Consider the following 21115-nt stretch of genomic DNA (forward strand, 5'->3'; position numbering starts at 1 on the left):
AGACCCATCCACCAGTGTAAAATATTTCTCTCTACCTACTCCCTCAATTCCTTTCAAAATCCTAAAAACCCACCCCTTACTCTTCTATACTCCAGGAAATAAAAACCTAGTTAATGTAATCTTTCTTCGTAATCCAAACCTTGAAACCCTGATAACGTTCTGGTGAATCTGTGTTGCACTCCTTCTAAGACCAACACACGCTTTCTAAAGTGCGATGCCCTGAACTGTATGCACTACCCTAAATGTGGTCTAACCACATCTTTATATAGCTGTCGCAAATCTTCTTCCCCTTTATATTCTAGCTCTCTAGCTATTAAGGCTAACATTCCAGTAGCCTTATTGATTACTTTTTCTGCCTACCACATTTTAGTGATCTGTATACATGGACCCTTAAATATCTTTGGACCTCCACTATTTCTAGTTATTCACCATTTAAAAAATATACTTGGATCTATGCCATTTTTGGTCCAAAATTGAGACCCTCATAGGTAACCTGCATTGAAAGCTGCCTGTAGCAGTTCTGGTCACTTGCTTAATCTTTTAATGTTTCTTTATAATGTTATACTTCCATCTGCATTATTCACTATGCTGCCAATCTTTGTGCCATTGGCAGACTTGGAGTTATGGCTCTCTACTGTATTGCCAAAAGTATTAATAAATATGGAAAATAGCTGCGGCCCCGGCACTGATGCCTGTGGTACGCCACAAATCACTTTCTTCTAACTCGAGCATATACCCATTAACTGTACTCTCTACTTCTACTGCCCAAATAATTTCCTATTCAGTGTAATAATTTGCTTTTAATTCTCTGAACTTTAATTTTAGCTGTCTTTTATGTGAAATCTACGATACCAATGACAGATTTATAAAAACCAGTACGTTGCCCTGGCGTTATATAATTCAAACTCTTTCGAGTTATCAACAGTCACAGATTGCAACTCTGTCGAGTACAATCACAGTTCTTGGTTTTTTCCAGGAGTGGGACATGAACCCACAACCCTCTGATTCAAAGGCGAGGGTGCTATGAACAGAGCCACAGCTGACAGATGCACTCCCCAAGCTTCAAAGTCAAAAATTACAATTGTATTTGCAGCTGGGTGTTCCTCAATAAAATGGTGCATTTGCTTGCATATGGAGTTGATTTCCAATCATCCCTATAAACCTAATTCTTTAATTCATCACATGATTGCATCCATAGACTGCACACATCTTGGATGGCACCAGTTTAGAATTAGCTTTTCATAATGTTTTAAATATTCTTTTAATTCATTTTAGGGTACTTATCTCCTTTTAGTGTATTTGTCTTTCATTTTTTGTTTTCAATTTTCCAATTCTATTTCTCTATTTTATTCTGTAATTAATCTGTTTCCTATGAAGAACTTAGCATAAAACTGATGTTAACTATGTCTCAGCAATGCACATCTAAAACCTCCCCTATGGTTATACCACATTATAGCATCTCCCATATTAACCATAAAAAAAGTGCAACAGAATGGACTTCTATCATTTAGTTATTCATTTCCTTCTTTCCATGATGCCATCCTGTCAGACAGAACCATTTTACATTGGCCTTTGTTTCTTGCCACTGTTATGCCCTCCCTTGGTTTCAGTGCTGCACTTGTTCCTAAACTGCAGTACCAAAGAAATGGCTCCATGTGCAGAGTGAACTCTTGATGGTAACTCTGCCATTGTTATAAATACAGAATAACTCTGCCTTTCTGGCATAATGAAAGTGAACATCAAGGGTATTTTTGGTGTCAGCATCATTGAGCTCTGAAGTATTACTTCGAAGGTTGAAGAAAACCATTAAATATAGGACTGTTTTGCTTTGAATTTCATTTTGCGAGTAATTTGGTGGAAATGCAAATGACTTATTTTTTTAAAAAAAAAACTATTTTAAAATGTCAGACTTGCTGACATGATTCAAAATGTTTTGCAGTGACATAGACTCGTGCACAAACTTACCTACCACAGAAGATTCACTGGAAAACCTGCCTTTGGAGGGTAATTCTGGTAAGGGACATTCATCCAGGTTGGACACCTATTTTGTATAATTTTACATAGCACTACATGCAATGCATATGGCACTTATGAACTATGTACCCTGCGGTGTATTTGTGTCACTTGGCAATGATGCTGCAGTACCTGGCTACCTAGATTTAGTTAGATTGATTGAATGTTAAAATTGTAATTAATGGTGTCACAATTCCAGCAGTTAGTGGGGTAACGAGAGTCAGTGAATTCATTCCTTTTTCATGCACCAGTGAGCAAACTCAACACTGCTCCATTGCCAATGAAGTCAAAATACCAAGTGTGGGAACAAACTATATTATACAGCATACTTTTATTATTTGTGACACAAAATAGCAGTCATGATTAAATATTATTTTCCAGACTGTTATATTTGGAAGAGAATATCTCATTGTCGGAACATTTGAACTTCATTTTGCTAGATTTGATGTAATGTTTCTGATTTGTGCAGTTGCTGAACTGAACATGTTTTAAGTCCTACTGTGCCTTTCACGGAATCTCAATTATGTGTTCTTCATACCTTATTGCACCAGGAAATACTCCTGACTTGTGGTATTGTTAGCGCCATTTCAAACTTAGGAAGCTTGGCTCTATAGTTAAATTTATTCAGCAGTAAGAAAGACTTGCATTCATGCAGCACCTTTAGAAACATAGAACACTACAGCACAGAAAAACAGGCCATTCAGCCCTTCTAGTCTGTGCCGAAATATTATTCCGCTAGTCCCATTGACCTGCACCCAGTCCATAACCCTCCAGACCTCTCCCATCCATGTATCCATCCAATTTATTCTTAAAACTTAAGAGTGAGCCCGCATTTACCACGTCAGATGGCAGCTCGTTCCACACTCCCACCACTCTCTGAGTGAAGAAGTTCCCCCTGGACCTTTCCCCTTTCACCCTAAAGCCATGTCCTCTCGTGTTTATCTCTCCTAATCTAAGTGGAAAGAGCCTACTCGCGTTTACAAGAGTCTGCCAAAATATTGGCTGATGCTTTTTTAAAAAAATTCTTTCATGGGACGTGGGCGTTGCTGGCTAGGCCAGCGTTTTTATTGCCCATCCCTAATCTGCACCTGAAGGTGCAACTCCCTTCTCAAGAAAAAAAAAGGGATTATCGCCTTTCACAACTTCGTGGTAAAGCAAACCATTTTACAGCCAGTTAAATATTTTTGAGGTGCAGTCATTGTAATATCAGTAAAACCAGAGCTGCATCGTTAATTCAACAACTAGCAGTGTGATGACAGCTAGATCAGCTGTGTTTTTAGGTGTTGGTTGATGGAAAGATGTTGGCCAGCACTTTTCTTTGAAATAGAGTCAGGGGCTCTTTTCTGTCCACCTGAGAGGACTGACAACTTACCTTTAAGTCACCTCCTGGGACGGTAGTCTTGCGCTTTGGCTGCCATTACAGGAAGAATGGGCGAAGTTGTGAACAGCTGCTACATTTGTTTACTTTAACAATGGTGAGGAAAACCGTTGTGAATACCATTGCAAAAAGTTAAAAGCAAAAAACTGCGGATGCTGGAAATCCAAAACAAAAACAAAAATACCTGGAAAAACTCAGCAGGTCTGGCAGCATCTGCGGAGAGGAGCACAGTCAACGTTTCGAGTCCGAATGACCCTTCAACAGTCGGACTCGAAACGTTAACTGTGCTCCTCTCTGCAGATGCTGCCAGACCTGCTGAGTTTTTCCAGGTATTTTTGTTTTTGCATTGCAAAAAGTGTTTCTTTAAATCTTTACTTGCCCCTGATTCCAGTTCTGAGAAGGTGTAATTTAAAGTGCACTCAATTAAGTGGCAAGGAGAGATTTATTTACTTTAAAAAGGACACTGTTTGTTTGAACTGGAGCATAAGCACAAAAGCAGCAAATTAGGAAGGAGTAAGGAAGTAAAGGCCAGGGTATAATCAGCACCCAGTTCATTAATCCCAGGAATGTAGTGATAAACTATTGCTGAAATAAGAGACATGCTATCAAAGCTTTTCATCTTGCACTCATCAGGATAGCTCACAAGAATTTTCCAACAGTAATGGGGGAACAACAATTTATTTTCTCCATGGCAAAGCCTCCATCAATCAGAATCCACTTGCCAACCAATCAGCATTCTCCTCTCATGCGGTATAGATTGTTGTTCCCGCGTTACTGTTGGAAAATTCTTGTGAGCTATCCTGATGAGTGCAAGAAGAAAAGCTTTGACAACATTTGCCTTATTTTCAGTAATACTCAAGTTCTGTACCGTCAAACGATGATTTGATAAACTAACTGATGCTCGACAGCATCTTTACTCAAAAATGTTTCTGCAGCTGAGGAACCATAGCTTGCCAGTTAGATATAATACTGTGAAGTTTATGGGCATGAATTTCATACATGAGCCCTGCACCTTCCTGGAGGCACATGATGCCTCACGAGCGGCTTACAGAGTGGCCAGCTCAGCGTGGCCTCTTGGGGAGGACCCTTGCATGGGTCCCCAGAGCATTACCCTGGATCCCTGGATTACTGGTCCACTGACAATACCAGTACGCCATTGCCTCCTCCATTTCTGGATGTGTTGCTGTGGCTTCATGGGCTTAGGAGAGTGTTGCTGCATCCTGACAGGAATGGCAGGGTACTAAATGACCTGTTCATGCAAATGCTGGGACAGGCATTGGGGCTAGAGTTGCAGTGACTCTGGGTCTGCAGCACAACAGGGAAATGGTGAAGAGGCTACTGAAAGGGCAAGCTGTGCTTGAAGGAGGCTTGTGTGAAGCAAATGACCTGTTGCTGTGCTGCAAAACGTAGCAAAAATTTATCACCACTGATTTTCCTAGCTCAGCTTACACCTTTTTGTTTAACTCTGGCATTGTCCTAACCAGCCAACTGAAAACGGAGTTTGCCTGGAATCCTATTGCCAGCTGAACAGGACATTAGCCCCCAAGGGACATCTAATAATTTGAATAAAACACAGTTAAATTAATGCTAGTTAATTTGTAAAAGGAAGCTTGCAGAGGTGAGAATTATTGCTTGAAACAAAATCTAGCATCACTGTCAGTAAAATCTACTTGTCTGACATGAGAATATGTTGTTATATTATCTGCTCGCCGGATAATAGCAGTGTCTACTTCAAAAGACGGTCAGCAAATCCAAAGCTATTCAAAATTGTAAAAGTGCTTCCTATAATCCCTCTATTATATACCAGTCAGTAATACAAACGTTTAATGAAGTGGTTGAGATAATGTCGATAGCAGGAGTACTTAATTATTTGCAGTTGATATCCCAGACAGTCAATACTTGATTGACTCCTTCAAAAGAATGCTGCCTGTGATACTGTTGAATCCTGCTGGTTTGTGCTGCGTGTGAGTGACTTGCCAAGCACGAGCTACTACTCTTAAAACCACACAGATGGTACAATTTGGTTTATAAACTGTTTCTCATTATGCCTTAACAATGATCCACTGGGTGAATAAACTCCTATCAAATGTTTGCAAACCCCTGACCACACTATTTGCCTGAAGGTGTTTGGCGATCATTCATGTCCAGTGTATATTTGCAGTGTTTAGCTGCCAAATTGCTGTTTCAAAAGCATGATGTTCATGTTAAATACCCTAATAAAGTTGTCAAGAAAATTTAGATTATTGAGCGGTGGTACTTCTATGGTAATACCCCTGAGATCAAAGGAGTTGTGGAATATATCTTTTGGCATTGGTCCCATCAACAGCAGTAGCAAGCTCTTATGTCCTTTCAAAATCAATTGGAAAAGGTTTCAACATGCTAAAGGACAATGGGGATAAATTCGAGTTACAGCTGTCCATTTTGTGCCAGACAAATGGACACCCAGAACTTGGATGTTGCAGGACGGTACCTTGGCAACCCCATTGGTGTGCAAGGCCTGTGGAATGCCGCATTCAGGAAAGCTGCCAGTCATTACTTTGCAAGTCAGGAAACTATGCCAGTTTTAGAACCCTGATGTAAAATTTAGGTAGAAAAGGACAGAACTTGTGCCATGCAAGCTTTACGTTGTTCTACTTCTGATTCGGGTTGTTCCTGGCTGTCGAATCTCATTTCCACCATATGCTGTCAGTATGACATTGCTCAGTTTCAGAGCATCTTTCTTTGGGTACCTATTTTCTTTCAAATTTTCAGCAAAGATCTTCCAGTATAGTTTGAGCGGGATGTTGTTACCCTGAGCTCTGGTACCAAGCTTCAGCTTTAGATTTATCGTTGTGGGCTCATTTCTCACCCTCTTCCTGATCTGACTGGTTGTCTGAATTTCTCTTCTCTGGGAACTGTTGTGTCCAGGCAGTTCATGCAGTTGTACAGTTCCTATGTCTATTGTGTTCTCAAACTCAACATCGTCTTCCAGGACACGGATGTTTTGGTTTCTTTTCTTTCTTATTCACCCTGTTGCTCAGCCTCTGGTAACTCCTTAGCCATTTTCTTCCTTTGTTCTGCAGTTTGATCCGCATGTGGGGCATTTCCTTCCATCTGTGAACTCATGTAGTCATCCATAGCTCTTGCACATCTTTCTATCTGTCTGATGCACATTCTTTTGTTGCGGTTTCACTGCGTCGACCCTGCTTTCCTTTCCTTGACTTAACTGAAGGCTAACCATTCAGGTATTCAGCATCTTCACCTGTCTATTCATGGCTTCATGTGTCCTGGCAGTGTCAACAGTCTGCAGTATCGTGAGCTTGTCTTTTCCAATCAGAGCTTTTTATATATCAGGGTATGCAGAACCTCAAATGAGCTCATCTACCAGCCTTTCATCTGTTTCCTTGGATTTACACTTGCTGGCTACATTTCTCAGTCTCGTTAAGAAATTGTCACCAGGCTCCTGCTTCAGGCTCTGAAATCCGTATCGGTCGACCCGATGCTGTGACTTTGGTGCGAGGTGTGTGCTGAATTTCTCAAAAATTTTGTCCGGCTTTTTACTGTCATTCTTACTTGTTTCCTAGCTAGTGAAAATATCTGAAGTTTCTCTCCTGTCCACAAATGGACTTAGTTGAAGCTTTCCTCTTCACGTGTGTCTTATAGAAAACCACTGAGTGTCAATCTGCACTTCTGTTTAATCTTTTGAAATACTCCCATGACATCCCTGGCCCCCTAACGCAGCCTGAGGGAGAGCTGCATCTTCATTGCTGCTGCAGTGGTGGTCAATTCGTTTTTGCATGACTCACTCAGTTTTTCTCTCTCTCTGTCACTAATTCAGGTCCTTTCTGAATCTAATTCAGCATTTATTTTGTTTATAATGCTTGGGTTTTACTCACAAACACCTGTAATGCCACAAATAATCGCACTTTTAGACACAAATACTGGAGTGCTCATAGAGTGTATCTTTTCAGATTTCACCATGTGCTACGCGGTTTACTTTGTTGCTTTGGAGCACTGATTAGTGTAGTGTTGCATCATGTGCCAGAGACGTCGTTTAGAATGATTAAGACTTATCATGCTACTAAAATTTCACTTTACTAACCGAATGCACAATCATTAACTTTTTCTAATCTGCTTAGTATTTTTCAAGTGGGTAAGTACCACAACTTTGCACCTTTTGGGTATGATAATGCCAAGTTTGCCAGTGAAGTATTATCAGTGGTACAGCTTGTGGAGGAACAGGGGCACTCACAGTGATTTCTTGATTTCTGCATTTAATTCGGTTGCCAGAAGCTGCTGTTCAAGTTACTCCACAGTAATGGTAAGTGCTGATAGTCTCACATTCTTGACAAAAAAAAATCCAGGCCAATCTGAATTTTTCTACAACTTTAGCTTTATTCCTGCGTATGACAATATAGTTCCTAAATCATTTTGGAATAATATAACAATATAATGTAGTAATTATGGCTTTGTTTAGCGTGTACTGTACATTTTAAGAATAATACTGGTTAAGGAAGACCACATGATCTGTAGTAACCAATAGGAGAGTAGCGCGGGCTCCCTCTTGCAGTTAGCGTAGAGATAGAGTAGGAGTTGAAAGCACACGTATAGTTGCTGCTGAGTATATTGTAAATAAACTTAAACCCAAGAAGTGTCTGCAGATCAACTCTATCATCAATAGTAGCAACTCGGCCTCCCTTAGAACAATAAGATAGAAAACTATTTTTCCTGATATAATTGAAAACTATTGTGCATCGCAACATAGGAGTAGGCCATTTGGCCCCTCGAGCCTGCTCTGCCATTTAATTAGGTCATGACTGATGATCTACCTCAACGCCATCTTCCTGCACTTTCCCCGTATCCCTTAATGTCATTGGCATCTAGAAATCTATCAACCTCTTTGAAGCTTTGAAACTACTGTGTGGTAAGTGCTGATAAATTCATTTTACAACCGATTTTAAATATCTTTAGAGCAGCTGCACAAGTTTTAATTTTGTTTATATTCTAACATCATCAGCCAACAAAGCTGATGTAATTTGAATAACATTATTTGAAATTTTTAAAGCCTAAATATTTTTTGGCATATCTTGTTTTCAAAATCCCCTCACTGTTTCGCACCCTGCATTTTAAAGAAGATGTTCTTCTCTATTCCAGTATGTTACACTCACTGAAAGCTTATAAAATAAAGCTGCAATGCTGGTTTACTCCTGCACTTCAGAAGATTGGCCCAAGAGTGTCAGTAGCTGACGATATAGTTATTGTGGCGTACCTAAACGCTTGGAAACTTTTTCCAAAATATTTGGGCCAAGGTCAATGTTAAGAACAGCATGCCTAGCTTTTGTGAAAAATTTGGAACTTAGATGAACAGCCCATAGTTATGGAGAATAAGAGGTTACATTCAAAGTTGTGATTGCAATTCCTCTTTAAAAGGGATTTGATAATTGTGTCACTGTTACCTCTTAATGGGAATGGGCTAAAGTGATGAATAATCTTGCTTTGACATTCACTACTAGCTTAACAAAAATGAACACAAATGATTGTGTCATATATTTTCCTTTCAGATAAATCGCTGAAGCATGGCTATTGTGACTGAAAAATACAGTGGTTTTACTCTGTAATGATGACAGTTTGATTAAAATAGGTGTAGCGCTCTTGTGAACTGTGGGTTTCCTCTTGGTGCGCATGTAGAAGACATAGGGGAGAATTATCTCCCCGTTGAGGGGGAGCTGAGCAGGAGCGGGCGTGCTGCCATTTTACATGAGTAGGCCAATTAAGGCCCGCCCAGCGTGACACGCACCCGGAAACGCTGAACGCTCCCTGTGTGGGCGGGGGGGTAGAGTCTTGAGTTGAGACCTGCGCTCTTTCGTGCATACGCGCAAAAGAGCGCAGAAATCTCCCTGAGGCACGGAGCTGCCTCGGGGAGTGTAACTTAAAGTGAATAAAATATTTTTTTTAATTGTTTGGACATGAGCTGGGAAATGTCCATGAATTTTATTTTAAAATTTTTATTAAAGTTTAAAAACTTTCATGAAACCTCACCCCACCCATGGATGAGGTTCCATGAAAAATGCGAAGGCCGCCTGGGCTCTTCGCCTGCCCGGCAACCTTAAGGCTGTTAGTTGTTTTAATTGCTACTTAAATGGCCTTAATAGGCCTTTGACAGTTTGGCGGGCACGCAGCCGACTCTGGTGCTCGCCCGCTGAACTGAAGGTCTGAATGACGCGCGGTGACGTCGGGACGCACGCCTGATGTCACTGCGCGCCATTTTACAGGTCGGCGAGTGGGGCCCATCCCCACACGCCGACCAGAAGTTGCCATTAGTTTGTTTGTTGTTGAGATTTACTCAGCTGTGAACTAAATTGAATCTTCAGTTTCCAAACATTTATACAAAGATAGAATGTTTATTTTATAATGGTTTTATAATCCATCGTTCAATTGAATAGTTTCGACAAACACAATTACATTTAAAAAAAATTGACAATTTTTAATAACAGTACTTCAAGTAAAGTTCTAGGAATTTAATTCTCGTGGATGCATTTGCATAACATTCCCTTATCTGTGGGACTGTCATTATTTGTGTTATACAACCCAGCTGCAATGGAAAGAAACATCTGATGTGGTCCCTACCAGGAGGCCGATCTGTTTACACCATGACAAAGCTGAATTTCATCCCAACACATCTTCCATTTGTACAAAACGAACCATCTTACAATGTTTACATATATGATATATAGTAAATTCAGGGTATTTGCAGAAATAATTTCATACATTATTGAAATAAAATTTCAACAGTTGAAGCATGAAAAAGCTACAACATTCACACATTTACCTCCTCCAGCAGGTAGCTCCCTTAGTTTATGCCTGTCTTAAAATAGTTTTTGTTTGGAATGTATTCAAAACCGCGTAGCTGATAAATAAAATTCTTGATCATTTGTATAACATATGCCCTTCGATATCCTTGGAAATTAAGAGAGAACTGCAATTCAGGGGGAAAAATAAACAAAATATGGTGATAATACTCAGGAGTTAAGGAGTGCTATGTTTTTCTGTTTATAGATAATGACAACTTGCTGTGCTCTTCCCAGGATTTCAGTTTGATTTCTTAAAGTTATAAAATTTAGTTTGTCCCATTTTAATTCACAGGTACCATGTATGATGCCTTAGCTTTATGTTCAATGTTCTGCTCAAAGTTCCCAACCACAACTTTATCTTAATTTGTAACTTGAAGCGATTGCAACATTCAGAAAATAATTTGACTGACGCTCTTTTTATTTGATTATTTTATTAAACTTTTCGAAAGGGAAATACGTTGGCCTGGAGTTATTGGTCAGTGACAAAGGAGCGGTGCTCGCTGTTTATCAGGCTCACAGCTGTCCACAGCCTTTTTCTGGGCTTTTTAGTGGCAATTTGCTGTCACTGGGTCTCTGATCCAGCATGGCTCTCTCAATAGTGAACAGAACAAGCAGCACCTTGTCTCTTCAACCAATCAGTTGAAGAATCCTCACTGGGAAACGCAAAGCCTAAACCAGGAAATATGCATTATGATATTTAGTTCAATGTGAAACTATGCCAGAAAGCAAAATAAAGGTAAGAAAATAAAATGCATTAACAGAGAGACCTAAAAGAGACAAAAAGAACAAGTAAAATTATTATATTTTTAACTCTCTAACAGTAATCAAATTCTGAAAGAATGAGACATAACACTTGAAAGATTACATTTTCATTGCCAGAGATGCTGCTTAGAATAATTAAGATTTATCATGCTGTTAAAATTTCACTTATAACTGAATGCACAACCATTAACTTTTTCTACTCTGCTTAGTATTTTTCAAGTGGGTAAGTACCACAGCTTTGCACCTTTTGTGTTTGGTAATGCTGAGTTTGTCAGTGAGGTACCACCAGTGGTGCAGCTTGTGGAGGAACAGGGGCACCCAGACACTGATTCCTGGATTTTTGCATTTAATTCAGATGCCAGATGTTGCTCTTCAAGTTACTCCACAGTAGTGGTAAGTGCTGATAGTGTCTCATCCTTGACAAAAAATCCAGGCCAGTCTGAATTTTCCTGTAACCTAGAAAATCAGGGGGGGGAAAAAAGCATTGGCACTATTACTCAGAGTGAAAGGCGTAGTGCCAGAGGACAGGCGGTAGAAAATGTTATAACCATGTTAAAGAAGGGAGATTGAACATGTCCAGGGAACTATAGGCCGGTGAGCTGAACATTAATAATAGGAAATGGAATCCCTACTAAAGCATCTCGAAACCAAAACTGTAATAATGAATACCCATCATGGATTTTGAAAGGAAAGGCCTTATTTACCAAATTCATTGAATTCTTTGAAGAGGTGACTGAAACAATGGACAAAGTTAACACAGTAAATGTAATATATCTAGATTTCCAAAAGGCCTTTGATAAGGTGCCATTTAATAGACTAATGAATCAGGCCAGAGCATACGGAGTTAGGGGACATATAGCCAGATAGCTAGTTGACTGGAAGACAAAAAGCGGAGAGTTGGGGGTAAAGCTATTCAAACTGGCAGAAGGTGGAAAGCAGTGTCCCCCCCCGGGATCAGTGCAGGAGCCACTGTTGCTCACGATTTATATCAACAATTTAGACTTTAGAATCAAGAGCAGATTGGAAGGGATAGTCAACACTATGGAGAACTGCAACAAATTCCAAGAAGAGATTAATAAGCAAATGAATTTCAACAAAGATAAAAGTGAGTTTTGCATTTGATTTTTTTTAAAAAAAGCAAGGTGCAAGAGGTTTTGAGACCAGATAATACATTTTGGACGAGGAGATAGTCAATGCGCAGGTATCAGGACAATTTATTAAGCAGCGATTAAGGAGACAGTAGTGTAATGGAAATGCCATTGGACTAGTAATCCAGAGACCCGGGCTAATGCTCTGGAGACATCGTTCAAATCCCACCATGACAGCTGTTGCAATTTGAATTCAATCAATAAATCTGGAATATAAAGAAACTAGAGTCATAATGGTGACCATGGAACAATCATCGATTGTCGTAAAAACCCATCTGGTTCACTCATGTCCTTTAGGGAAGGAAATCTGCCATCCTTATCTGGTCTGGCCTACATGTGACTTCAGACCCACAGAAATGTGGTTGACTTTTAACTGCCCTCTGAAATGGCCTGGCAAGCCACTCAGTGCAAGGGCAATTAAGGATGGGCAGCAAATGCTGGCCTTGTCAGTGACGCCCACATGAAAGAATAAAGAAATAAAATCAAAAGTTATTCTTAACAAATAAAGAGAGTCGATATCCTAGAGTTTGAATTGTTCTTGCTTCCCACTGACACTAGTGGCACCACACGGCTTGTGACTTCTTCCTCTTTTTCTCTCTGTCTTCAAATCTGTGCGCTGGACCTGTTTCCGCCACCCGTATTTATCCTCTGCAGCCAGAGCTCATGCTGTGTTCCAATATTGCTGCTGTACTTTTGACCTCACTGTTTCATTTATATAGTCATGGACCAGTGAACTGGATACTCTCAAAAGCTAAACAGCCCATTGTTAACTTTTTCCTGTATAACCCGTTTGTTGGACTTAATAACTTACACTAATTTAGTTATAGCCCCAAGGTCCATTGATCTATACATTTCAAAGCATATCCTTTGTGAACATTTGTACTATTTCCGTTTTGCTATTCACACTATCAATTCGTGTTACAGTGTGACTTTGATCTGAATCAAGTCACACAGGCCATAGTTGTACATTTAGAATTAACCTTTCATCTAGGATCATAGAAATAGGACCATAGAATATTTACAGCAAAAAAAAGAGGCCAGTTGGCCCATCGTGTCTTTGCCAGCCAAAAAACGAGCCAGTACTTGGTTTCCAGCACTTGGTCCGTAGCCCTGCAGGTTACAGCTTTTGAGGTGCATATCCAGACACCTTTCGAATGAGTTGAGGGTTTCTACTCTCCTACCCTTTCAGGCAGTGAGTTCCAGACCCCCACTACCCTTTGGGTGAAAAGGATTTTCCTCCTCTCCCCTCTAATCTTTCTACCAATCCCTTTAAATCTATGTCCCCTAATCACTGACCTCTCTGCTAAAGTAAATAGGCCCTTCCCATGTTATCCAGACCCCTCACAATTTTGTACGTCTCAATCAAATCTCCCCTCAACCTCCTCTGTTCTGGAGAACAATCCCAGCCTATCCAATCTTTCCTCATAGCTGCAATTTTCCAGTCCTGGCCACATCCTGGTAAATCTCCTCTGCACCCTTTTTAATACAATTACATCCTTTCTGTAACGAGGTGACCAGGATTGCACACAGTACTCAAGTTGTGGCCTAACTAATGATATATATAGTTCCAGGGTAACCTCCCTGCTCTTATATTCTATACTTTGGCTAATAAAGGAAGAGATTTCATGGGCAGGATTTTATGCTCCCCGGCTGGTGGTTTGTAGGTGGGGGGTGAGTGTAAAATTCCTTGGATGGGCTTCCCGCTGGCCCCGAACTCTCTGCAATTTCACGCTGGGATGGGAAAGGCCTAGCCTGGCCCTTGCCCCAGTTAAGGCCCTTAAGCGGCTAATTGTTCACCACTTAAAGGCTGTTTCCCGCCCAGCCTCAATTTTCAGGCTGGCGCTAGGAGTTTCCAGATATGGGGGGAGCCCGAAAATAAACTGGGTCCAGGCCTCGGGTGGGAAGTAGCCCATTAACAGGACCCTTTTAACATCAGGCGCCACCCCCTGTCCACCCCCCGCCCCAGGCCTCACCTACCCTGAGACCCCGGCACTCAACTGGAACTGGCCCTGGACTCCCGAGACTTAGGCTCTGGGGGCTGATTGCGGCCTAGTCTTGCCCACTGCAGCTTCTGGCACTGAAGGGACCAGAGAACTGCTGGCCAATCAGATTGGCCGGCAGCTCTCTGAGGTGGGGCTTTCTCCCGAGGAAGGGTTCCGCCTCCAGCCAATTAACGCTTTTTGGAGTGTTAACTGGCTGTGGGGCGGGCAGAATCGGTGGGGATGTGTTCCCCACCGACTCTTCAGATGGCGGAAGGGAACCCCCGCCAACTTAAAAATGCTGATCCATAGTCCTTAAGCACTGTATCAATCTGTCCTGCTACCTTCAGGGATCTGTGAACATTCACTCCAAGGCCCCACACTTTGTCTACACCTCTCAGTATCCTCCCATTTATTGTGTAATCCTTTGCCTTGTTTGATCTCCCCAAATGCACCATCTCACACTTCTCCGTGTTAATTTCCATTTGCCACTTTCCTGCCCACAGTCGACAGCTATCCACCTTACTATCAACAGTGTGGCCAATTTTTATATCGTCTGCAAACTCCTTGAGTATTCCCCATACTTTACATTCAAATCGTTAATAAATAACCACAAAAAAGCAGGGGACCCAGTACTGAACACTGTGGAACCCCATTGGAAACAGCCTTCCAGTCGCAAAAACACTTGTCAACAATTACCCTTTGTTTCTTGTCACTGAGCCAATTTTGTATCCAACTTGCTACATTCCCCTCGATCCAGTGGGCTTTTACTTTTTTTAACCAATCTGCCATGTGGGACCTTGTCAAAAGCCTTGCTAAAATCCGTGTAAGCCACATCAACTGCACTACCCTCATCAATCCTCCTCCTTACCCCCTCAGGGATACCAATCTTCAGCCAATTCGATTAACTCCACATGATATGAAGAATATGAAGGCAAAGGCTGTGGGTCATGACAACATCCCGACAATAGTACTGTCTACCAGAAATAGCCACGCCCCTAGCCAAGCTGTTCCAGTCTGACTGCAACACTGGCATCTACCCAACTATGTGGAAAGTGGTCCAGGTATGACCTGTCCCCAAAAAGGTGAACAAGTCCAATATGGCCTATTACTGCCCATCAGCCTCCTCTCTGTCATCAGCAAAGTGATGGAAGGTCATTGGCAGTGCTATCAAATGATACTTACACAGCAATACACAGGAGTTCCAAGGGGGGGGGGAGTGGGGGGTGTGTCCTAGGCCCAACTATCTTCAGCTGCTTCATCAATGATCTTTGTTCCATCATTAGGTCAGATTAAGGAATGGTTATTGATGATTGCACAATTTTCAATGCTATTTGCAACTCCTCAGATGCTTAAGTAGTAGGTGTAGTGAGACCTGGATAACATTTAAGCTTGGGCTAATAAATGGCAAGTAACATTTGCATCAGACAAGTACCAGGCAATGACCATCTCCAACAAGAGAGAATTTAACCATCTCCCCATGACATTCAATGGTGTTACCAATACCGAATTCTCCATCAACAACATCCTGGGGGGTGACCACCGACCAAAAACTGAACTGGAACAATCATATAAGCACTGTGACATCAAGAGCAGGTCAGAGGCTTGGAATTCTGAGGAAAGTAACTCACCTCCTGACTCCCCAAAGCCTGTCCACCACGTACAAGGCAAAAGTCAGGAGTGTGATGGAATAATCTGCACTTGCTTGGATGAGTGCAGCTCCAACAACACTCAAGAAGCTTGACACCATTCAGGACAAAGCAGCCCCTTTGATAAACACCCCATCCACCAACTTAAACATTCACTCCCTTCACCACCACAGTGACAGCTAAGTTCAGGAAATACAGAATGCACAGCAGCAGCTCAGCAAGGCTCATTCGACAATACCTTCTAGACTTATACCACCTAGAAGAACAAAAGCAGGAGCATGGGAGCACCACTACCTCGCACGTTCTCCTCCCACCATACACCATCCTGACTTGGAACTGTCGCTGGATCAAAATCCTGGAGCTCCCTTTCTAACAGCACTGTGGGTGTACCTCCACCACATGAACTGCAGTGGTTCAAGAAGGCAGCTCACCACCACCTTCTCAAGGGCCAGGATTTCCCAGTCGGTGAGAGGGGGGGTGGGGCCCGCTCACCGACATGTAAAATCAGGCGGAACTTCCAAAGTCACCCCACCTCATTTCAATTTTCAGTTCGGCGGGGGCTCAGCTGAATCAGCTGTGCGCCCACCGACTTGTCAATAGACTATTGAGGCCATTAACAAAGTAATTAGTGGACCAGCCCGTACAACCTTAAGGTTGGCGGGCAGGCCGGGAGCCCTGGTGGGCATTAGAAAAAGCATGAAACCTCATCCATGGGTGAGATAGGGTTTCATGTAGGTTTTTAACAATTTAATAATAGTGTATTTAAAAGTGATCGACATGTCCCAACTCATGCGACAGTGTCGCATGAAGGGACATGTCAGGGATTTTTTTTTTTCTGTTTTTAAGATTTTTTATTGTGGAGCCGATCTCCCTGAGGCAGGGACATGAGTGCGCTCTTTTGCACACATGCGCGAATGAATGCACTCTTGGCTCAGGAATACCCCCCCTGCCCACATAGGGAGCGCATAGCCCTTCCTTGCGGACATCACGCTGGGCGGGCCTTAATTGGCCCGCCCACGTAAAATGGCGGTACTCCCCTGATTGGGGGCGCTGATTGGAGGCGTACCCCCTCTGAACTAAATTCTGCCCAAGGGTAACTAGGGATGGGCAACAAGTGCTGACCTTGCCAGCGACACCCAAATCCCACGAAAGAAAAAAAAATGACCTTTACCTTTGCTATCCAAATGTGTGAAGTTAATCTGATAGTTAAGGAGCAGTAACTGACTGTTATTATAACACTTACTTAAAACCAAAGGAAAAATGGGTGAATGTATAGTTTGAGGGAATCACATAAAGAACTAGTAGTAAAGAACTACTTAAAAACAAAATTTGCCGAAAACACAATTTGGGCAAGTAGAGTTTTTTTTTATTAAGAAATTTCTGTCTGGCAACTTTATGATTATGGGGTAAAATTTAAAGGATTTCATTAGTAGACAAAAAAAAAGTACAATTCCCTACAAATGGTGACAGGAAGGCTAGCCCATTTGAAAGGGAGAAACCCTTAGGTGAGCAAGGATGCTTAGGCAAACAAAAATGTGCATTGCCTCCTCTACTAGCCTGGCCAACATTACAGTCCTAATAGTAACTCACTGGCTAGAGTTCCAGGGGTGGAAACCAAAAAGGACAATAAACCATTAGTCCCCGTAGCGTAAGGCCTGTGAGATTTTCAGATCCTTGGCCTCAAGTGCGCAGTCTCCTGTCTGGTGGGAAGCACCAGCTGGCCAGCAGAAAGGCTAATATGAAGATGTAAAGAAGGAATGTGTGATCTGCCAGTGGCTGTTCCTTTTGCCTGCTCAGAAGGGTAGATTAAAATTGCAGTTGATGCGCTCTCAGCAGTAGCGGAGTGGGTGAGTCACTGCACCTCATTTGAACTGCCATGTACCTGGTTACCAGCAGATGGGCAGGATTGAGATCAGCTCTTCTGAATCAAAAACAGAATTACCTGGAAAAACTCAGCAGGTCTGGCAGCATCGGTGGAGAAGAAAAGAGACGACGTTTCGAGTCCACACGACCCTTCAACAGAACTGAGTGTAGTTAGGAGAGGGGTGAAATATAAGCTGGTTTAAGGTGGGAGGTGGGGGGAGAGAAGTTGAGGGTGGGGTGGTTGTAGGGACAAGCAAGTAGTGATAGGAACAGATAATCAAAAGATGTCACAGACAAAAGGATCAAAGAGGTGTTGAAGGTGGTGATATTATCTAAGAAAATGTGCTAATTAAGAATGGATGGCAGGACACTCAAGGTACAGCTCTAGTGGGGGTGGGGTGGAAAGACTGACAAGGTATTAGTTGTAGATTTAAAAATAATGGAAATAGGTGGGAAAAGAAAAATCTATATAAATTATTGAAAAAAAACCCCAACCCACGCCAGTTATTTTCTTACCAAGGCCTCTAGATCCAAGTCCACATCAATTGTAGGATCATTATTCAAGTTAACAGTTTTCAACCATCCTAGTTTCTAACTGAAGCTTCGGTGTTTGTGTCCTATGGAACACATAATAAAGAGTAATTGTTCTGTACTAATAAAGAGCCTGCTGCTTACGTCTTGTCCTTTACTTTTTTGCTATCTGTTTTAGATGCTTTAGTCTGCTGTGTGTGTCAAAAGAGTCACTCATGTCATGCCCGATGAATGGTGTAGAGTGTTGGCTCAGCAGTGAATATGCTGTTGCACAGGCTGAATCAATGGCGGGAATGAAAGTGAGATTTTGCTGAAGCTGTGTATATAGCTGTGTTTGCAAAGGTAGCTTAGTGCATGTCACAGATTCGTATTGTAAGGAAGTGGTCTTCAAGTTGTGTTGCATGCAGTCTTTCACTGAGAAAGTCACCGATAGGTGGGTTATAGGGTTATCATTATCAGTAAAATCAATTTCTTTGCACTTTATGTTTACTGCTGGGTTTTGAATTCCTCAAAGGCAATGAGAGAGAGGGCCATTGAGCTATGTTGGAACAGTAATGGCCTTCCTATCATGTGTACATAAACATCTGTGTGGTCAAGTGTAGCATAAGTAGTTACATTAATAAACAAAGTAGTCGCTAATCTTACAGATGTTTGTAATCTATTTGCAGAGATGAAAGGTAAATCATTTATAACTGGATTTATGCAGATGGCTTCCCTTTATTATTGCTAATGCATGACTTATAAATCTATTCCATATTACTGGTAATACGAGGTTGTGTGTACTTGGCAAAAGAAGAAAGAACTGCTAAATATTTGTTAGAGTAGTGTTTTTAATTTTTTTTACCAGTTGCATACAATTAGTTATTATTATGTATTTTATAAAGCACTTCAACAGAGCACCCCATAAGCATTATGTACTTTTGCCTTTTATTTTGGCTAGTTAGTAGTGTACTTTGAACTTTCCAATACCTCACTTTTATATTGAAGCTTGTGTCCTCAAAAGCTTTTTCTTTAATTTATTAAACCTGGCACTGAGGAATGGTAGATATTACCTTGCTTTGATCATTCAAGGAGTGAATTACAACCAGCTACCGTGTGGAGGTTCTGAGCAGAAACTAGATTTCCCCACAGTTGGACAACTGGAGACCAAGAAACTCTGGGCTATTATGTTACATCATCCAGTGATTTGCTGTAGAATAACATTGATTCAAGGAAGGTGAAGATAAATGAGGGCAAGTGAAGGAAAAGCAGGACAGGGCAGTGGTATCTTTATTAGGTTGAGATTCTCATTTCACCCCCCCACTAACCACCCCCACCACTCCCCCGCCGACAAATAAACAGGACTACCCACAATCTTCTGTATCTCAGCACCAGTTTGTTTTGATTCAACAACAACGTGCACCTGTATAGTGACCTTAATGTAGTAAAACGTTTCAAGGCACGATACAGAAGAGTCACCAATTAAAATTTGACAACAAGCCACATAAGGAGATCAAAAGCTTAATCAACGAGGGAGGTTTTAAGCAGTGCCTTAAAGGAGGAGGGAGAGATAGAGAGGTTGATGGCGGGAATTCCAGAGCTTATTATTCCAGAGATTTTCATCATTATTATAACCCAGCCATCCACTGGGACGTTTTTGGTCTTCCCGTTTTTCCACAAACATGCCAACTTATTGCCTAATGTGGAATGTCTGGGATCGTTCTATTGATGTGTCTGTATCTTACTAGCAGGCAGTTGTCCAGTTCTTTGTCTGACCTCTTTATGGTGCTTACTATTAAAAGAGAGAATTTTAGGAATTCTTGAACTTTTTGTTCCTCAGTTCTTCAACACATCAGCTGCATGTAAAAGGTCAGAATAGAAAAGAAAACAAGTTGCACAAAACTTTAAAGCATGTAGAAAGATTTGCATTAATGTTTTGATTTGTCAAAACTGGACGTTGGTAATGATTTGTTTATAACTGAAATACTTGCAAAGAAGGTCCATTTCAGTGAGTGTACCCTGGACTTTTCTAGATGACAACTTTGAGAATCATCTCTAGAGAATTTTGCCATACCTAATGGGAGCTGGTTACTTCAGAGGGTGCTCTTTGGGGTTTTTGTCAGTTAGCGTAGGGACATAAATAACTTGAGCTTCCTGTACTTGCACATCAAAAGATGTTCTAAGTGAGACAGTAATGTTGCTTCTACATTCCAAAGGCCTGGATGAATGACCTGAGAGAAATGAGTTCAGAAACGGCAGCTGGGGAACTTAAATTCACTTAATAAAAAAATATGGCGTTAGAGGCTGATGTCAGTAATGGGGACATCATAACTGTCGAATTGTTGGAAAACCGCATCTGGTTCAGTAATGCCATTTAGGGAAGGAAACCCCATTCATCCCTGGTCAAGCCTATACGTGACTCCAGGTCTAGAACAATGTGGTTGACTCTTAGCTGCCCTCCGAGATTGCCCAGCAAGCAACTTGGTTGCCAAGAAGGTGGCTCGTCACCACCTTTTCAAGGGCAGTTCAGGATGGGCAATAAATGCTGACCATGTTAGTGATGCCCAGATCCTGTGAATGAGCGAGGGGAAAATATCAATTCTCCACATACGACTATCCAAGACTAGCTGACTTTGAGTTATTGCAGCACAAAGGAAGAAATCTCTGTTATTCAGTTCCCTTTTTTGCTGCTTTTGCTTCCAGAAACATTTTGCTTTGTTTAATCAATGTCAACTGTTATAGAATCAGTATAAAATATCAGAATGGTCCAACACAGAAGCAAACATTCAGTTCATCAAATCTGCACCGGTGTTCTTTCCTCTTGCATGGGTCATCTAATCTAATCCAATGCTTCAGTAGAGAAGAGTCATACAGACTGGAAATGTTAACTCTGTTTCTCTCTCCACAGAGGCTGCCGGACCTGCTGAGTTTTTCCAGCATTTTCTGTTTTTATTTCAGATTTCCAGCGCCTGCAGTATTTTGC

The 21115-nt window shown here is 41.5% G+C and overlaps 1 protein-coding gene across 1 annotated transcript in view; it reads left to right on the plus strand.

Moving 5' to 3' along the window:
• Positions 1–21115, plus strand: part of myocd (myocardin) — a 636396-nt gene that overhangs the window by 59164 nt on the left and 556117 nt on the right. Inside the window, exon 2 of the mRNA XM_078570714.1 lies at positions 1940–2013. The gene's annotated coding sequence lies outside the window, so the exon portion shown is untranslated. The remainder of the gene's footprint in view (positions 1–1939; positions 2014–21115) is intronic.

Source organism: Cetorhinus maximus, chromosome 24 (assembly GCF_964194155.1).
Source record: "Cetorhinus maximus chromosome 24, sCetMax3.hap1.1, whole genome shotgun sequence".
NCBI classification, from domain to species: domain Eukaryota; kingdom Metazoa; phylum Chordata; class Chondrichthyes; order Lamniformes; family Cetorhinidae; genus Cetorhinus; species Cetorhinus maximus.